Source organism: Cucumis melo, chromosome 7 (assembly GCF_025177605.1).
Source record: "Cucumis melo cultivar AY chromosome 7, USDA_Cmelo_AY_1.0, whole genome shotgun sequence".
Lineage (NCBI taxonomy): Eukaryota > Viridiplantae > Streptophyta > Magnoliopsida > Cucurbitales > Cucurbitaceae > Cucumis > Cucumis melo.
In genome coordinates this window covers 11,892,996-11,914,576 of record NC_066863.1, presented here as the reverse complement: position 1 = coordinate 11,914,576, position 21,581 = coordinate 11,892,996, and the positions used below count along the sequence as shown (strand labels likewise).

Sequence of the window (21,581 nt, the reverse complement as noted above, 5' to 3'; positions counted from 1 at the left end):
GGGTTGATCATGAAAAACGATCATGTTGATTATGGTAAATAATCATATAGTTCATTGTAAATTATCATTAAGAACTTCAAATCAAACGATCATGTTGACCATACTAAACGACCGTGTTGACTATGCTAAACGATCGTGTTAAATATGGTAAGCGATTGTTTAGATCATGCAAACATGATTATGTATTTGTCTTAAACGATGGAAAAAAACTTCAAATTTAAACGATCATGTTGACAATGGTAAACGATCGTTTAGATCATGTCAAAATGATATTTAAAACAATCTTGATATTTTCAAATATGAGAAAGATGAAGTAGCTTCATAAAATATTTTCGATAATGGTGAGAATGAAATAAGAGATCAAAATAGAAGAATAAATCGTTTAAAAATAGAAGAAAGAAAATCTGGAAGAGAAGATGAATAAATTGCAAAGAAGAAGAAGAAAGAGAAGTAACGAATCGTCCGCAGTATTCAAGCTGCGCAAATCTGAAAATTATGAAGATATTTTACCAACTTCCTGGACTTTTGTTTTTTTTTTGGTTACACGGGCCGTAATTGTTATTGGTTGTTACATTTTTGTAAATTAACAAAAAATTAAGGTTAATTTGAAAACCATTGATTTTATTTTAATTAAAAAAAACGTTTTTACTTCCTAGCTACGTTTTAAGGGTTATTTTCAAATATAACAAAATTAACCAAAATATTTACAAAATATATAGATCTGATAGACTAATATATATGTCTATTTGTATTATGAATGTAACGACCAAACTTTTTATACTAAGTTGAGGTCATTACTACTCAAAAGGAAAATTAAATCTCTTAAATTAAATTTAAAGGTAAAACAAATGTTCATGGTCAAAACTTCAAATACTCATTTAAAATCATAAATGCATAAATCAATAGAAATAAATCTCAAAAATAGCAAATTCCTAGTTCGGGCCCTATCTAGTTTTAAAGAGTAAAATAAATAAAAGTGCATAAATACGGAAATTACAACTAATATCATTAGGCAAAAGCAAAATGTTTCCTATGGCATGCCATAATCACTTCTTGTCATTCGCCAGCTTTCCTATGCTCTTACCTCTACCTCTGCCTGAAAAATAAAACATAAGAGAGTGAGTATGAAAATATACTCAGCAAGGGACCTACTTGTTCCACTAGGTGGCTGTTAACTTCCTATTAGAGTCCTGTAAAGTGGTACCCCTAACTGGCACGTTCTCAAACATGTGCAATCTGTGATCCTGTAGGAACATCTCTGGTTTTCGGTGAACCCATAGGAACACTTAGGACAAAGCTGGTCTTCGGTGAACACAAGGAACACCAAGGACAAACTGATCTTTAGTGCATCTCGAAAGAAACACTAAGATAATCGGGCTGTGAGTAACCCCATTGAGCCACTTGTAAACATATCATCTCATACTAGACTGACGATTCTGTTAGACTACACAATCATAAAAAGGTGGTGATCCCGAGGGACACCCATGTGGGTACGACTCTAATAGATAAAGATAATAGTACACCCTATCCATAGCATGAACACATCATCACATCATCATAAACATGGCATAAGTAACAATCATAGCATTCGTATTCAAATTTATCATCATAAACATATCTGAATCAGATCTATCAGTCATGATAATTATGGAATAATCCAGACTACCAATCACCATACACATGATCACATTATGCATAACAGCTACATCAAAGCATAATGGAAGGATTTCATGCAAGCTCTTACTTTAATACGAAGGTCTAGTAGGAGAATCTCTTACCTGGAGATTGCTTAAACCAAAATTAATCCTGACAGCAAGGTCAAACTTCCCAAGGAAAAATCCTAAACAGTGAGGGTAAATAACTAAGTTTAATAATTTAATTAATAATTGCTTAAGGATTGAAATTCTAACTTATTTAACTTACCCAAATTTGAGGTTGAATTGAATTTACCCTTAATTGAGAAAAATTCCATAGTTCAACTTCCAATTGATCTAACCAGTCATTTAAGAAAAATAATTCAATTTAATCCAAAATAAAATTATTTAGAGTTCAAAATCAATCTTTATTAGGCACTAACCAAAACCCAATCAAAACTTATCAAAAATATAGGTGAAAAGGGCAAAATTAAGCTTGACGGCTCAATTGGCTTGGAAGACAGGGATCAGCTCGACTAAGGCAGGGAAATCGGCTCGGGTAGGCAGCTCACACACGAAAGGCGGCTCGCACGTGCAGGGGCGGCTCGGTTGGGGTTGCGTATGGCTCAGATGCTGGTTCGGCTCATGCGGACGGCTGGGCGGCTTCACACAGGTGCGCATGGCTCGAACTTCGCGTGCGTGGCTCGTACTAACGGAGATGGCTCATGTTTGTGCTTTCGAAGGTCGATGAAGGTTGGCTTGATGGAACGATAGAGACAATCGGCTTGCACGGATGTGACTTGGTTCGACGATCGGCTGACGGAGACAGAGACAACCGACGACAGAAGATATGAAATGAACTCGGGGCGGCGACGAGTAGACAGAGACGAAGACGGACGGAGACGAAAATGCTAATGGGTGAAGAAGGTGGCTCGGGTGATCGGCTGACTTACAAAACACGTGACGACGAGGACGACTGAAGGAGATGCTGACGGCTACAGACGACGCGGCGATGATCGGAGAAGGTCGCGACGTGATGGAGCAAGGTAAGGAATTAGGGTTTTTTTTCTTTTGTGATGAGAAAGAAGAAGATGAATAGGGTTTCCACGGTTTCCAAAGCTATTTAATGAAATAATAATAAATTACTATTATTTTTCTTTTATCCTTTCCTTATTTTATTCCCAATAAAACAACTCCCTCTCTTTCTTCATTTAAACCCCTCAAATCTACTTTTTAAAACTCAAATCTCCCTCTTCTCTCTCCTATCAATCACTTTTATTTTCCCCAAAATAAATACCTTACATAATTATATTATCTACATAATATAATTATTTCAACTTCAAATTTAATTAATTAATAATCACATATAATTAATCAAATTTCTCTCAAATAAAAATCTCTTAAAACAAAGAACCTTAATCAAAATTCCAACTTTAAAAAATTAGGTATTTTCTAAAATATCTAATAAATTTCAATCTCCACAAATTTAATATTCCAACAATTGAAACAAAATTATACCCAAAATTTTCAAAATTACACTTAAGATAATTAAAATTAAATTATCTTAATTTGAGGCGTTACAGTTTTCCCTTCTTTGAGAAACTTTCGTCCTCGAAATTTCTAATCCTTGAAGAGCTCAAGGTACTGGGCTCTCATGTCATCCTCTTTCTTCCATGTGGCCTCTTCAGCTCCGTGGTTTCACGAAAGAACCTTGACCAGTTGAATCCCCCTATTATGGAGCATCTTGACCTCTCTTGCCAAAATTTCAACGGGTTGCTCCTCATAGCTCAAGTTCTCATTGATGTACAATGGTTCAAAGTCAACTACATGTGTTGGGTCTGCGACATACTTCCTCAGCATAGAGACATGGATTACATCATGTACTGCAAAAACGCTGGAGGCAACGCGAAACGATAAGCTACAGGGCCAATCGGCTAAAATGGCCCTACAAAATGTGGACTTAGTTTCCTTTTCTTCTTCAACCTCAAAACATCCTTCATAGGTGTTACCTTTAGAAAAACCATGTCTCCCACATCAAAATCTAGTTCCTTACGTCGTTCATCAGCATAGCTCTTCTGTCTGCTCTGCGTTGTGCATTGGTGGTATGAACTAACTTAGGGCCTAACATTCTCTGCTCACCAACCTTACCCCAACATATAGGAGATCTACAACACTTACCATACAAAGCCTCAAACGGTACCATGCCAATCGTAGCCTGGTAACAATTATTATAGGCAAACTCCATCAAATGCAAATGAGAGTCCCAACTCCCTAAAAACTCCAGCACACAAGCTCGCAGCATATCTTCCAAAATCTGGTTCAACCTCTTTGTTTGACCATCAGTCTGAGGATGAAAGGCTGTGTTGAAATCTAACCTCGTGCACAACGTAAGCTGAAGTCCTTTCCAAAACTTTAAAGTGAAACGAGCATCTCTGTCAGAAACAATAGATACGAACACTCCGTGCAATCTCACTATCTCAGTCATATATAACTGTCTATACTTACTGGCAGTGTAAATGGATTTCCCTGGCATGAAATGAGCTAACTTCGTAAGCCTGTCAACAACAACCAAAATCACCGTATAACTCGTCAGGGTTTTAGGCAGTCCTGTAATGAAGTCCATAGACAACACTCTCCCACTTCCACCCTGGAACACTCAAGGGTGCAACAAACCTTCTGGCCTCTGTCTTGATGCCTTCACTTGCTAGCATACTAAGCATCTACTAACGAAGTCTGTCACTTCTCTCTTCATATTTCACCACTAGTAAACTCGTTTCAAGTCCTGGTACATCTTCGTACTGCTAGGATGCATAGAAAATGGAGAACTGTGAGCCTCTGTCAAAAGCTCAGTCTTAACTGCACCGTCTACTGAGACGCATAAATGGCTCTTAAACATAAGTCCATCATTAGAGGATATGAAAAACTCCTCAGCTTGGCCTGCTTCTGCCAAACGACGCTTCTCAACCAAATATGGGTCATTTAGCTGAGCAAGAATAATCCTCTGTCTCAAGGTCGGCTGCACTGATAATTGCGCCAACTGTCAGGTAACTTCCCCTATTGAAACTGCAATCTCAGCTCTCTCAAAGTCTCTACGCAAAGGGGCCTGCTCAGTAATAACTGCCGCTGAATGTGACACCTTCCTACTAAGCGCATCAACTACCACATTTGCCTTACCTGGGTTATATAGGATCTCACAATCATAGTTCTTTACTAACTCCAGACATTTTCTATATCTCATGTTAAACTCCTTCTGGGTGAAGAAGTATTTCAGGCTCTTATGGTCAGTAAAAATTTGTATCTTCTTGCCATACAAGTACTGTCTCCATACCTTCAGTGTAAAAATCACTTCTGCCAACTCTAAATCATGGGCAGGATAGTTCTGCTCATGACTCTTTAACTTATGAGAGGCATAAGCAACTACCTTACCTTGCTGCATCAAAACACAACCTAGTCCCTTCTTGGAGGCATCACTATGAGGATCGACACAGTCACAAGCTTCTGCTTAAGCTCCTGGAAACTATTGTCACATGCTGGGCTCCAAACAAAAGAAGTCCCCTTCGTAGTCAACTAAGTCAAAGGATTGGCTATATGAGAGAAATCTTCCACGAACCTTCTGTAATAACCTGTTAAACCTAGAAAACTATGAACCTCACTAACTGTAGAAGGTCGAGGCCAACTGGTCATAACTTCAATCTTTGCTGGGTCCATAGAGACTCCCTCACTAGATACTACATGGCCAAGAAAAGACACCTTCTTCAGCCAAAACTCACATTTAGAAAACTTAGCCTATAACTTATTGGCTCGAAGCGTCTCCAAAATCTGATGCAAGTGCTCCTCATGTTCAACCTCTGTCTTAGAGTAAACCAAGATCTCGTCAATAAAAACTATAACAAAAGTGTCTAAGAATCTTTAAACACCCTTTTCATCAAGTCCATAAACACAACAAGAGTATTGGTCAAGCCAAAAGACATTACAATGAACTCGTAATGTCGATATCTAAAACGAAAAGTAGCTAAAGTGCATAATGTATTGATGTTGATGATGACTGATAGTTATGATTGAGTTCTGTAGATGTTGATGATTGATGATGTTAATGTTAATGCATGAAATATTAATCTCATTATTAAGAATACTATGATTAATATTCATGTCATGCTTATGATGTTATGCTATGGATAGGATGTTCAGTTAACTTTATCTATTAATGTCGTACCCACATGAGTGTTCCTCGAGATCACCACCTTTTTATGACTGTGTAATCTGACGAGATCACCAGTCCAGTATGAGATGATATGTATATGAGTGACTCGACAGGGTCACTTACAGTCCGATTGTCTTAGTGTTTCCTGTGGGTTCAATAAAGACTAGTTTGTCTTAGGTGTTTCTTTGTGTTCAGCGAGGACCAATTTTGTCATAGGTATTCCTTTAGGGTTATCGAATACTAGAGATGTTCCTACGGGATCACAGTTTACGCGTGTTCGGGAACGTGCAACTTTAGGGTACACTTTATAGGACTCTAATAGAAAATTAACAGACACCTAGCGGGACTAGTAGTAGATCTCTTACTGAGTATATTTTATACTCATTCTTTTAATGTTTAACTTTTCAAGCAAATGTAGAGGTAGAGGTAGAGGAAAGCTGGCGAACGACAAGAAGTGACCGTGGCGTGCCATAGGGAAACGTTTTGCTTCCGCCATTATATTATTAGTTTTGATTTCATTAATTTTGCATTTTCATTATTACTCTTCCAAAACTAGATGGGAGCCGAGCTAGGATTTTATTTTAGAGATTTATTTCTATATACATTGGTTTATTTATGATTTTAATGAGTATTTGAGGTTTTGATTATGGAAATTAGTTTTATTTTCCCTTTTGTTTAAGAAAAGTTTTATTTTCCTTTAAGAAGTAATGACCTCAAATTAGTATAAAGAGTTGGGTCGTTACACATTATGTTTTTTTGGTTTTATTATCAATATAATTTTTGAAAAGCAACAAAAATTAAAGTCAGCAAAACAACAAAAGGATGCACACAATTTAATCCCTTTGGAAAACATCATAATTCAACTGTTAGTATGTACGACAGGTTTTGAAAAAATTATTTTCTAAAAAAAATACAAACTAAAATAAAATAACAACCTCATAAGTCATAAATTATTGTTGTAGAGTTAAGTTAGCTAAATAACTAAGAGAGAGAGAGACTACCATTTAAGACATCTAGTGAATGGTTCAACAAATTAGTTAGCGGAGGTTGTCGGAGACAAACGAGGTCAGTAGAAATTGTCACAAAAGGTGGGGTTTGAAGTTTATGGCTAATTAGTGATGAACAAAATGGTCAACAGAGGTCGTTGGAGACAAATAGAAACAAACAGATAGAATCATTTAATAAAAGGTCAGCAGACGTCGTTAGAGACAAATGTAGACGATGAAAAGAGGGTTGTGCATGGCCAGTGGCAAGGTCGTTTCGATGGGGGTGGGGGTGCGTGGAAAAGGGGTTTTTGAAATATGAATTCAAACGAAGAAGGGGGGTTTCGAATGGGTGGGCAGATGTCGTCGGAGACAAATGGAGATAACAAAAAGGGGGTCATGCGTGGATAGTGGCAGGTGGGGTGAGAGGAGGCGTTTATTATGGGTTAGGGGTTTTAAATGAATTCGCATAAGCCAGGTTACGTTTTTGGGGGGAGCTTTTAATTTTTTATTTAAATTTCAAATATTTTTATTCCCCCCCCTTAATAGCCTATTTAAAATGGCTATCCTCAAAGGCTATTAAAAAGCCCATTTCTTGTAGTGTTCCTCTTTTAGAATTTCTTCCTTCTTCGATATTTCACTTCTTTCTTTTTTCACTTTTTCAAATTTTCACTTGGTAAACGATCTTCATCATCTCTCATACATTTTCTCTTCCAGATCTAAACGATTGTGTACTAACATCTAAACGATCTTGCGAAATATAAAAGATATTGGTATACGATTTTGAACAAAAATCATTTAGATCTTGGTATATGATTTTGAACAAAATCGTTTACATCTTTGTACACGATCATGTACAAAATCTAAATGATATTGGTACATGATCTTATACTGAATACAAATGTAGATTTTATACACTATCGATTAGCTCTTGATACACAATCATATACCAATATCTAAACGATCTTGGTTCACGATCATTTAGAAGAAGAATTACATGCGTGTGTGTGATTGGTGTTGATACTACCTACACGATCGTGCATCATTTTCTACACGACTGTGTCATTTTCTACACAATCGCATATCATGATTATTTAGAAGAAGAATTACTACTGCGCGTGTGACCGATTAATCGTGTGTTGATTGGGACATTTTTTGTATTTCCCGTTGTGGGATTTTGGGCTATTTTCGAGTTTGAAATTGTTCTATATAGTGTAAATATTTTGTTGGTTTGTTATATTTATGAAAAAAGCCCTTAATTGAATCCATATTTGAATAATATTCTTATACAAATTTCTCTCATAAACTATAGTTTTAATATGTATAAAATATACATATCAAATTTTAACCTATAGCTTTAATATAAAGCTAATTCATATTAAATGAATATTTGAACCCATTCAAATATTTTATTATTGCATAAATTAGTTTTGAATCACATCCAAAATTAAATATATATATAATAAACTTCAATTAAAATATATACTTTATATTATAATGTATCACAAACGTTATATTATTCAACTAAGTAAATTTTAATTATGTCAAATTACAATCAATATATATGAACTGCATTAAATTTGAGCTAGAGAAGGTGACTTAATGGACCTATAGATCAGAAGCTACAACGACATAAGACTAAATGGCTAAACTCATTAACCACATGAATAAATATTTGTTAACTGTGTGTGCACTTCACTAAAGACTCATAACTAAACTCTTCTCACTCTAGATATATTTATGTGTCCACGTATACATACCAATAACAACAAGTTAGTCATTCGCAAGTGCTCATGACACCAGTTGGGTCAAATTAATGTTTTACCGTTAGGTTACTTCTTAGTCGTTAAATACCAATACTCCTCTAATGAACAACTTGTTTATGGTCCAACTAATAAACAAAAACCACTCTAGTACCATACAGAGGGTAAAGGCCTTTTGCTCAAGTCCTTGAGACACCATTTAGGAAACATCTATCTACTTACCCTAAAGTCAGGGTTCCATCTTGTGCGATTATCTTTGCAGCTCTCCACTCGATCTCGTTCTCAAAATGATAGGCTTATTAAGTCAACAATCTTGCCACACTTACCCACAAATAAAAGGATAATCCATCACGAATAGAGTTCATTATACACTAAGCATTAAGACTAAGTCAACAGAGTTACATCTAGTGATTGCTATTTCATGGTCTGTTCTTCTACCAAATAATTACATAGAATATCCCCATTCACATGTCACCAACACGAACATATGTTTGCATTTATATCAAATACAAAGTGGATCGTATCAATCATGTTACCAAGATAAGGTACCTAATATTATCCCTATACTATACACCATTTAATCTGTATCTTGAACATTGATCCCTATATGTCTCTATTTTCAGTTTAAGACTCATAAAGCAGTTTTTAGATGTTAGTTTATTGGATTTAGGTTATTAAGACAAAACTAATAATATAATCGATAACATTTTATTGAAATTGCAAAAATAACACTTTATTAATAATAGTCAATAAATTACATTTACTATCTACGAGTTTTAGGACATAAAACCTAACAATCTTCTTGTTATTTTTTTCTTTTTATATTTTTGACAGAATGTAGGGAAATCAATTGGTTTAGTCCTTACACATGCTATAACGACCCAACTCCTTATACTGAGTCGAAGCCATTGCTAAATGTAAATAACATAATTAATGTTATAAAGTTTGGCTAAAAGGAACAAAACTTCAAAATTTTATTTATTTAAAAACCAAATCAGGGTAATGTGCGAAATGTAAACAACTGTTAAAATCCTACACAGGCCCTATCTACTTTTAAAGAAACAAAATAGTAAATAAAGAATAATAAAAACTCAAATACTAAAAGTTTAAACGGGGTGTAAAGCGGAAGCAGAAATCCCTATGGCTCGCCATGGTCACTTCTGGTCGCCCGCCAACTTGCCCTTGCCCTTACCTCTACCTCTACCTGAAAAAATATGACATGGAAAGAGTGAGTATAAAATACTCAGTAAGGGACCAACTACTAGTCCCACTAGGTGTCTGTTAACTTCCTATTAGAGTCTTGAAAATAGTACCTAATAACTGGCACGTTCCCGAACACGTGCAACATGCGCTCTTGTAAGAACAGAATCTGGTCTTCGGTGTGCCGGGGGAGCACCTAGGACATACTGGTCTATAGCGAACCCGGAGGAAACACTAAGATAATCGGGCTGCGAGGATCCCGTCGAATCACTCGAATCATATCTATATCCATGCCAGATTGGCGGTCCCGTCGGACTACGCAGTCCTAAATAGGTGATGATCCCGAAGGACACCCATGCAGGTACGACTCTAATAGGCTAAGCGAACAGGTACCTTAACCATAGCATACATATAACATAGCATCATCACGTAATCATATCAGTCTAATCATCAAATCACATCTCATCATAAAGCCAAAACATAATGTCGTAACAAGTCACGTCATCACTTTAATACCATGTCATCATATCAAATCACATCATGTCACATCATGCCCTTATTAATCGACATATCGTTATACAGTTTAGTCCTCAATGTGCATAACTAGGAATGCATGCAGTCTCATGATTCTAGTCGTAGGGCTAGTAGTAGAAATCTCTTACCTGGAGATTTGCTCAACGAGTTCTAACAGCAAGAAAATGCGCTTTCCAAGCAGCGAGGTCCTAAATGTTTAATAACGCCAATTTTCATAACTAATTCACCAAGCGACCCAATAACTCAAAAATTTAGTTGGAATAACTTACTCGTGGTCGGGTTACAAGGAGATGGTCCTGAACTGGAGAAATCCAACGCTCCAAAGTCCATTGGTCCAAGATGTTCTTTAAGAGAAATAATTCAATTTAATCCAAATTAAATTATTTAGGTTAAAAATTCAAGTCTTGGCTGGGTGTGCTAAAAACCCATTTGACTTACTAAAAATAGGTGCAAAGGACCGAAAAAAGGCTAGGTGGTTCAAAAGGATTTAGCGGCTCGACTGGAAGAGTAGGGATCGGCTCGGCTTGAAGGCGCTCAGCTCGGCTTGCGGTAGAAGGCACGGCTCATGCGGGCGTGTGGCTCGCGTGGCGTGTGGCTCGATTAGTGGTGCGGGCGCGGCGTGCGTGCGGGTTGCAGACGCAGACGGCTGGCGTTCGGCTCACAAAGAGGGGCACAGGTTGGAATCCGGGTCAAGGCGAGGCGCGACGCGGCTGTTCGGGTCGGCTACGGTCGCGGGTGGCGTTCGACTCGCTCAAGACGATCGGATGGATAGGCGTGGAACAGATGGGTAATGTGGCTCGAGTTTTTGGGTTTAGATCGGGACGACGTCCCGATGGGGCTGGCCTCGACGACGACCGGCGCTACCAACCGATTGACCTGCAACGAGGAGCGGCAGACCGTGACGGAGAATGGATGGTTGCGACGGCTCCCAGGCGAAGGGGTCCGAACGGAGTGAAAGAAGGATGGACGGCGGGGCTCCACGCGAACGGCTGGAGACGCGGCTGAACGAGCACCTGATGGAAGAGCTTGGGCGAATCGGCTGCACGACGGAGGCGGCGGAGAGCGACGAATCGCGGTAGCTAGGGTTTCTTCCTATTCCTTTTTCCCTTTTTTTCTTTTTTTTTTTTAATTATTCTTGTGCACGGGTCCCAAGGCTCATTTATAAAACGAACCCAATAATAAATTCCCTTTTTCTTTTCCCTTCATTTAATTCAAAACCAACAAATCTTCTCTCTTCAATTAAAACTCCCAATATCTTAAATTTTCAAAATCATCCAATCACAACACTCCCTTTCATAAATATATATATTCTTTTCCAAATAAAATATCACATTAACTTAACTAAATTATCTTATCTTCAACAAACAACCTTACCAAATTTAATTATCCAATTAGAGAAATTATTTTATTCTCGCACTTAAATAATTACACCACCAAGATTTCATTAATAACAACGTCCAAGGTTTCAATAACTATGCTTAAGATGAAAAAATTAAATTCCAAATTGTTGGGGCGTTACACATGCATTACTAAATTGGCACTAGTAAGGCCTTACCTTTCGTAAAAGATAGTCAGACGAAAGACTCAAGTGTGCATGAGAGACGTAATATTTTTTTTAAACGTGCTCAACGTCATTTAATTTTGTAATATAATGCTTGTAAGAATGCAAGAACTAGACAGACATCCAATGTTTAGGATATTTGATTATTTTACTTTTTCTTTAACTTATTTGTTATAACTTTGGACAGGTGACCCCAAACATGGATTTAATTGATTTTATTATTTTAAAGTTTATTTAATAAATGAGTTTCATTCTTTTTATTTAAGTAACAAAGAAAAAATTTGTCTTTGTTTTACGCATGCATGTTGTAGAGTCCAAACCACTATGGCCACATTAAGAAAGGTTTTTGAAAAATAGTCAAAAAAATCTCGGCAAAAGGTTATAAAACCACTCCAAAATAGTAAAAGAAGAGATCCATTTAGTCAGTGGGTTCGGGTCTCATGGGGACCCGACTTAAAAAAGTTAAGGAATTCCCAAATGAACAATGAATGAGGGATGAGTGGGGAGCAGGAAGAAATTTCTGCCGGTTGAGCAAATAGTGATGAGGGCGAGGAATACATTCCATGTCCCCATTCCTGACCTATCCTTACCCTGCCCTGATAAAAAAAATTATTTTTTTAGATATTTTTAAATATAGCAAAATTTTGGATTCTATCAATGATAAACATTGATAGACTTCTACTATTAAAAAAGTTAAGGAATTCCCAAACAATAGTAGAAGTCTATCAATGTTTATCAATGTGACTGATACAAGCATATTTGTGTCTATCAATGTCTATCATTGATAGAATATGAAATTTTTCTATATTTTGTAAAATTTTGTCAAACATGCCATTTTTTAAAATTTTCCTTTTATTTTTAGGTTTTTTTAAAAAATACAACAAACTGAAAAAATATTTACATTATATAAAACAATTTTGAATACCGGAAAAGCCCACGGGCTCACGAAGGGAAATACCAAAAATGCCCTAGTCAACATATGCACATGTAATTCTTCTTCTAAACAATCATGATACGCGATCAGTAGGAAATGATACATGATTGTATAGGAAATGATACACAATCGTGAAGGAAATGATTCAGAATCGTGTAGTTCTTTTTAGCGATGGAAAAAATGCTTCGTGTAATTCTTCTTCTAAACGATCATGAGACGCAATCGAATAGAAAATGATACACGATCTTGTAGTTTTTTTGACACGATGGAAACAATGTCTCATGTAATTCTTCCTCCAAATGATCATGGTATGCAATCATGTAGAAAATGATATACGATCGTGTATGAAATGCTTCAAATCTAAACAATCGTTTAAATCATATCAAAAGGATATTCAAATGATCTTGATATTCTAGAATATGAGTTGTAAGAAAGAAATTCTTGGAAGAAATATGCATTTTATTTATCCAAAAGAAGATGAACAGAGGAGCTAAAGAAATATAAAATAAAAATAAAAATAGAAGAAGAAAGAACTGAAGAAATTTAGAAGAGAATACATAAATCGCAAAGAAGAAGAACAAAGAGAAGTGACGAATCGTTATCAATATGAAGGACAAATTTGAAATTTATGAAAAATTTCTATCGGCTTCATGGGCTTTTTTATTTTGTTACACAGACCGTAAATATTTTGGTGTTTTGTTATATTTATGAAAATTAACCTTTATTTTTATATATATATATGCATATTTTCTTTAGGGTTTAGAGTTTATGCATATTTTATCTTTATTTCTTAAATAGATGTAAAAGCATATATAACTCACACATTTTATGAGTGTTATTTACAAAGTAAATTTATTGTAATTGGTTTAAAATTTAATTAGTTTTTATGTAATTTTCATAAATGTAACAAAACATCAAACTATTTACGACCCGTGTAACAAAGCCCATGAAGTTAGCTATTTTTTAAATATTCATGGTTTTCCCTTCCGTCTTTCTTCTCTTCCTCGTCTGTACGATTTCTTTCTTTGCATCGTCTTTCTTCTTTTCCTCTTTTTTTTATGTCGTTTAAATTTGAGTAACCAAATCTAAACGACTGTGTACAAAAAATAGCAAAATCTAAAAGATCATGTGCAAAGAATCTTGGAAAAAATCATTTAGATTAGAGTAGCCAAATCGTGTAAAAAAATCATCGTGTAGACAAATCTAAACGATCGTGTACCAAAAGAATTAAAAATATCAGCCAAATCTAAACGATCGTGTAAAAAAAATAAACGATTATCTAGCAAAAGAATTAAAAAAAATTGTTTAGCCAAATCTAAACGATCGTGTACCAAACTTTGAAAAAAATCGTTTAGATTTGGGTTCAAATCTAAACGATCAAATCTAAATGATCGTGTAACCAAATTTAAATGCAACCAAAGTTAAACGATCGTATACCAAAGTTAAACGATAGAATTGAAAAGAATAAAATGTAGCCATATTTAAACAACCAAATCTAAACGAGCGTGTACCAAATATATTACGCGTGCATTGTTGACGACATGATTGACGGGGCATTTTTGGTATTTTTCACGGTGGGCCTATAGACTTTTTTCATTTTAAGAATTGTTCTATACAGTCTAAATACTTTGCCGCTTTGTGATATTTTTTAAAAGACCCCTTAGTATTTTCTAATTATTTTTTGGGTTTTTTAAATAATAGAATAAAGCGTAAAAATATTTACACTGTATAGAAAAAATTTTAAAAAGGAAAAAGCTCATAGGCCCACAACGTGAAATAACAACAATTAATCAGTCATACACATGTGAAAAAATGGTTTTGTACTAAGTCTAAACGATCTCTTAGCAAGTGCAAACGATCTCGTAGGAAGTCTAAATGATCTTGTACCCTTGTACCTAGTCCAAATGATCTTGTACCTAGTCTAAATGATCTCGTAGCAAGTCTAAACGATCTTGCAGAAAGTCTAAACGATTTTCTACCAAGTCTAAACGATCTTCTACCAAGTGTAAATGATCTTATACCCTTATATCTAATCTAAATGATATTGCACCCACTCTAAATGATTTGTACCTTGTACCAATATCATTTAAATCTTGTACGAAGAAGAAAAAGATGAGAAATGAAGAAGAAGGAAGCAATTCTCAAAGGATGTGAATTTTATTGAATAAATCATAATAATTCAGAGTACATAACGATGTTTTACATAGAAAAATATATAGATATCAAAGAAACCACTAAAGAAAAATTCATAAATGGAAAATACCAAAAAGGAAAATAATAATGGAAAATACTAACATAATTTTCCTTTTAACACCCTACCTCAAACTGAAGGTGCTAGAATCACAAACTTGAGTTTGCTAAGAAATGTCTTAATCAAATTAGTAAATCTAGGATAGAATCAGAAACCGACGAAGAACAAAAACACAAAGAACTTTTAGGCTTAAAGACTAACCCACGAAGAAGAAAACGAAAAACTTCTGGGATAGGAACATAGATTCTCAAATAGAGATCTATAAGACGAAATAGGAACTTCTGGGCAGAAATGGAGATCCTCCTAAAAAGATCTATAACAAAATCCAATAACTACTGATTTGAAAACAGAACAAAGACCATATTTTTTTTCCAAACCAGACAATTAAACAAAAACTGAACTAGACTGGATTTAATGAATTGAACCAAAAGTAGGCTAATTGAATTAAATTGATCCAAGTGAACCGAACTAGACCTACTTCAGAAATTTAATCTACTTTTCGTGAAACTTTTCTACTTGTGTTTTAATCCAAGTTTGGGGTCACTGTAAGTAACTCTTACAATCCGACAATGCATGATAGTCAATTGCTTCTGAAACCTTCGGTGATGTCAACTTCAGAACACAAGCACTTGGCACACATATTGGCAGCATTTAGTGCCATGGGAATTCAACATTTGCAACATAACGATAGTGTCAATGGTCTATTGAACAACAAATAATCCTATTTCATCATGGTATATACTCCACAAAGACAAACGCATATTAATTTTCATTGGGTGTGGGTTTGATTTTTGCGGCAGAGATGGAACAAATTAATGGAAGATGGATCAGCCGATTTATTCAAAAAGAACCAAATAATAATAATAAAAGAAAATTACAGTTAAAGTGTTTTGGCAAGGAATGGGGCGGCAGGTATGAGAGGAACGAAGTTTCTCAGAAGGATCTACGACGAAGCAGAGTGGAATCGGAGAGGTGTTGAACAAATCTGAGTAAAACGAAATTGGAGAAAAATGGAGCAGATCGAGAATGAAACGTCGATGTGGGCTTCGACCCAAATGAAACGAATATGAAAACGAGATGGATTAGAACAAAACAAAACCAAAGAAATCCATCGATCTGAGCTTCGATCTGAGTGTTGTCGAAGTAGAGGGGATCTCCGTTGCTGTTTGTATCTGAACGGAGTGGGGCGGACCTACAGATCTAGTCGGATTTAAACGGAGGCAGAACAGAAGGGATCTTCGTTGCTGGCGGAGAACAGATTTGAACGAATGGGCCTAAGCGAAGGTAGGGCAGAGATGTGGATGAGTTTTAAGTGGAAGCAAACAGTGGAAGCGACACATTTACATTTAGGTTTGCCTCCGTCTATGGCTAGTCATTGATGGAGGCAGAGGTCGAACAAGGCTAGTGGCGGCAAGGTCAAGATAAAAAACCTATAGCTCTGATACCATGTGAATTTTATTGAATAAATCATAATAATTCAGAGGACATAACGATGTTTTACATAGGAAAATATATAGGCCTAACAGAAATCACTAAAGGAAAATTCATAAATGGAAAATACCAAAAAGGAAAATAATAATGAAAAATACTAACCTAACTTTTCTTTTAACAGAGGAAACGAAGAAATTGGTAAATATTTAGATAAATAATCATAATATTGTAAATTGAAGAAGAAGTAAATATGAAGAAATTAACAATATGAAGAGGAGATGAATAAATCACAAAGAAAAAGCAAAAAAATGACCAATTGTCTGCATTATTCAAGAGCAAACCTGAGATTTATGAAAATATCATGGGACATTTTGATTTTGTTACACCGTAAATATTTTGGTGTTTTGTTATATTTATGAAAATTAACCTTATTTTTAATTAGTTTATTTTAAAATGCTTCAATAGTTAGTCTTTTCTTAATTTTTTATCTTAATTTTTAGAATATACATACATCTACATACACATACGTATATAATACAAAGACTTTATTACTTTTAAGACCGATAATATTCACAAAGTTATTAAATATTTAAACTTGTAAAATTAAATGGAACAGTTACATTTTTGGTCCCTAAGTTTGAAAGAATATGTGGATTTGATCCATGAATTCATTTTAGTTCCCAAGTTAGTATTGACCAATTTAATCCCCGAATTATCAAAAAAAGTACCTTTTAAGTCTCTGAGTTTTTAAAAATGGGTTTAAAAGATCCCTAAAATAATTTTATACTTATATTTTAAATAATTATATAAAATTTAAAATGAAAAGAATAATTTCTAAAAATCAAATTCTCTAAAACTATTGTTTTTTCTAATTTTACATATCATATAACTTTTTTAAAAAATCAAACAAAAAGAAAATACTTTTAGGACATTTTAAACCTATTTTTAAAAAACTACAAATTAGGTAAGTTTTGAAAACTCACGGACCAAACAAGTCTATTCTTATAAACCTAGAGACTAAAAAGGTAGTTTTTTAAAATTCAAGGATCAAACAAACATATTCATCAAAACTTGGGGACTAAAAATATAACTTCTTCTATTTAAATTTTAATTTTTAAGTATTATAAGATTAAATATTTTAATTTTATCTTTTCATATAAAGGGCTCTTTTTAAATGTAGAAAAAAAAAGAAAAAATTTACATGATATAGAACAATTTTAAAAAATGAAAAAGTCCACCTAAAAAGCCCAAATCCAATATGTGAAATACCTAAAATACCCCCATCACACGTTTTCTGCAAAACACAACCCACCGATCAATAAGTCCAATAGTATTTTCTATCTCTATCTACCTTGAGATAGATGGTGTCAGTTGTGCATTTCTTTGGTTATTTTTGCTTGTAGTTTAGTTCTGCTGCTTTTGCTAAATTTTAATTATCATTGTCTATCTAGGTACATAAAGATACATAAATATGTATCCTTCCACATGATTTAATTAGCTGATGATAATACCAGCAGGTGAAAAGAGAATGTGATAGTCCTCTATTAATGTCTATCTGAGATAGATGGTGATACATGTGCATTGCTTTGGTTATTTTTGTCTATCACTATCGGTAGGTTTTGTCCTTCTGCATGTTTTTCCGCTTCTTTCATTTCCATTAAAAATTGGTCGTACCATTAAAAATATGTACAACTCAAGAGTAGAATAAATCATAAAATATCATTCATAAACTCTAATGTGAATCCATTTGTCTATACGTTTATTAAAATGCAAAAAGAATGATTAAATCTATTGATTAATTGATTCAACTTTGCAAGTCCTACTATTATGACCTTTACAATTAAAATTAGAACATCTTGATGAACGTTTAAATTCAACCACATGTCGAATTCTTTACTTTCTATGTCTTTCAGCTTGACACACGTTTAACAATATGAGGTAATATTTTCATGGCATCATCTTTAATTCTCCAATTCAAATAAACTCCAACAGGTCGAATACAACCACTATCTGCTGCTGACAATGTGTTTTTTATGATAAAACTCAACTACACAATAATAGGTATATAAATTAAGCATACGTAAAACAACAAGAGAATGTGCACGTGAAATTTTCTCAAAATCACATACTCGACAACTACAAGATACAAAGTCTAGCTTCACTATGAACTGTTCATTTTCATATATTATCTTGTGTTTAGTATTTACTAATGTGATCAACCTAATGGATAAATAAGAGAAAGGTAAGAAGTATGAACAAGCATTCAAGTCTATTTGAGATATACATAGATAGAATGCTATTTATGTCTGTCTGAGATATAGATAAAATGCTATCTATGTCTATCTCTAATAGACACAAATAGCAATCTAACTGTCAAAATTAGAGATAGATACCAATAAACAATAAAAATAAGAAAAACAATTCTTACCAATAATATTTTTGACTTTTTGATAACTTGTAAAAGTATAAGTTATTGTGGCCTTTCAGGTAGAATAATGGAACCAAAACGCGTAGCAAATGTGTCAAAACGCGTAGCTTATAATGCAAATTCATAACTATTAAGAAATACATCTTACATAGGTCCTTATACATGTTTATTATGGTTTTCAGTATCTTAATGTAGGATTAATAAGAAAATAATAATAGTGAATCACAGAGGAGCGCATGCAAAGGACTACGCAAGAAGACCTTGTCTGACAAGTACAATTACTAGGTGAGGAACGACGTCATGACGTGAGGAGGTTCACTAGAAGACAAGAATGGTAGTTGGGGTTGATGTGACTTGACAAATAGAAGTTTTCGTTGAAAGTTACCTATAAAAGGACCCCATCTCTACCAGACAAAGTGTGCTTGAATGGGCCAAAACCTAGAGTTCTAATGGAAAGGACTAGCCTTTCTGTCATTTGTAAAAGCTTTCTTCTTCTGTTTCGATTAGTCTATAAGTGAGAGCTTAGAGAAATAGTAGAGAAGACCACCATTTTCCTTGTCCGTAACTTGAAATGTTCATTCTCTTTACTTTCCATTTGTATATTTCATTATAATGTATATGGTTTATATTGTATAGTAGCCTAAGGCCTACATTCTTTAATACATTGCACATTTATCCACTTTCAATCCAGCATTCCTTTATTGTTCATATATCAATGTGTTATGAGTAGCGCTTAGGTTAATTTATGATAAGTTCTTGATAAGTAGTTTAATTTATAAGCTATAATCATCGCTTGGCTAGTGCCAATAGCCAACTACTTGAGAGAGTGAGTAGTAAGGACATGGCGAACATGCACAAGGAAGAGTTTGGAGATGAACTCCACTTTGACGAGATAACTTCCATCATTTGTGTCCTGGAAGGCGAATAATTGTGGGTACTTGTCGCCGAGAGGTTGTCACCCTTAAAAGAGAAGTACTATAAATCTTATAAGCAACAACTACTAGATGTATGTCACTTAATGAAGCTTAATCATTTGTATCCCGAGAGGCGAGCAAGTCTGACATTTAAGGTACTAACAGATGCTCGCCTTAATCGAAAGCTCATTAACTAAGCTCTATCGCATCATGACTTATCGCGTAATTTAATCACTTGAATGCAAAGATATTCCGTCACTCTTTCTTAACACATGTTAGTTCACATTACCACCTATTACATAATCTCTAATGTAGATAATAGATTCAGCTTAAACACACTTTACTTTATTGTATACTTATTTTATACCGCCTAGATAAAGAGTGAGTCTTATAACTAAGATTTGATATCAATTCCCTGCGTTCGATCATAGATTACCCAGAAAACCTATTGTTTCACTTATACTTGGACAAGTAATAGGAAAACTTGTATTAAATGAGGATTTAATAGTTATATAAGGAACAAAGACATAGTGAGCATCTTGCATGCAATGACCATAACTCGTCGTGTAGAGAATATAGATATACCGGAACACACACAACACTAAACACTAAGTCCCCGACTCCTAGTCCTAAATTCATCAAGTACTTTTTGTGTTCTTTTCAAAACATGTTCTCAGCCTAAGAAGTCAAATGATTTCTCATTGCAAAACCAACTTTACTGTATTCTGTAAGACGAAAACAATACTATATAAAGAAAGTAAATTAACTATATTCGATAGTGATAAAAAGATATACTTCTATCTTTGTCCATCTCAGATAGATAGAGATAGAAGTCTATATATATATCACAAAAAAAAAAGAAAAAAAAGACTTATATCTCTCTAACACAAAAATATAGAGATATGCATATAAATATGTTTATCACAGATAAACAAAAATAGATTATCCACAATTCATTATAGAAGACAAAGAAAACGAGATAGATGGAGATATGCATGTATCTCTGTCTATTTGTGATAGATAGAGATAGAATTTTATCTTCCTCTATCATAGATAGACAGAGATAGATCGTATCTCTATCTATCTCTATCCACAATTCATTGAAAAATAAGAATAAAATATTTATGATCATGACGTAGAGATGACTTTAATCATGAATTCAAAGAAAAATAAAAGAAGAATGAAAAAGAATTGTAGTAAAAGAGATGGAGAAAGAAAACCTACACTGTTGCTGGGCTGATGCGATCTACCGTCGTGAGGACAAAACCTATGCTTTCGCCAGCCCAGTGCAATCTGCCATCATGAGGAAAAAGAAGACGTCTAATCGCGTATCTTTGTGATTGAGTTGAAGAAGAAGGAGAAATCATGGTGAAAAAGAAGATGTTGTCCCGCGAAATGATTGAGATCCGATGGAGGGTATTTTTGTAATTAAAAATTGAATTGTGGGCCTCAACGAGTTTTGTTTTGTTATACGAGATGTAAATACGTTCACATTTTGTTATAAATATGCAAATTTCCCAAATATTATTGTTATTAAGAAATATAGTATTTGTTTTCAATTTAGAAAATGTTTTGAAAATGGGCAATCAAGATATAAGGTTGAGAATAAAATTACAAGTTTACAAAATGATTAAATCTTTAAAAATACAAACGGGGAATATTTTTCCCACAGAGAAGCTGGTCCTTGCCAACTCCCCATAGAAAATCCCCGTCCCTATTACCGTAATGAATTTCGCAGGGATGAGGA

General features: G+C 34.5%; 2 long non-coding RNA genes across 3 annotated transcripts; both read right to left on the bottom strand.

The window, feature by feature from the left end:
- Positions 1–877: 877 nt before the first annotated feature.
- LOC127150240 (uncharacterized) lies at positions 878–2,768 on the bottom strand. Its single transcript, XR_007822413.1, has 4 exons — positions 2,078–2,768; positions 1,924–1,991; positions 1,779–1,840; positions 878–1,096 (listed from the first exon to the last, which is right to left on the bottom strand). It is a non-coding gene; the product is annotated as an uncharacterized LOC127150240 (long non-coding RNA).
- A 6,767-nt stretch (positions 2,769–9,535) lies between these two features.
- LOC107992079 (uncharacterized) lies at positions 9,536–21,366 on the bottom strand. Of its 2 annotated transcripts, none has more exons than XR_001764507.2 (3): positions 21,059–21,366; positions 9,895–12,472; positions 9,536–9,785 (listed from the first exon to the last, which is right to left on the bottom strand). It is a non-coding gene; the product is annotated as an uncharacterized LOC107992079 (long non-coding RNA). The 2 variants fall into 2 exon arrangements; XR_007822412.1 differs by having other exon boundaries at positions 9,895–10,174; positions 21,059–21,343.
- Positions 21,367–21,581: the final 215 nt, after the last annotated feature.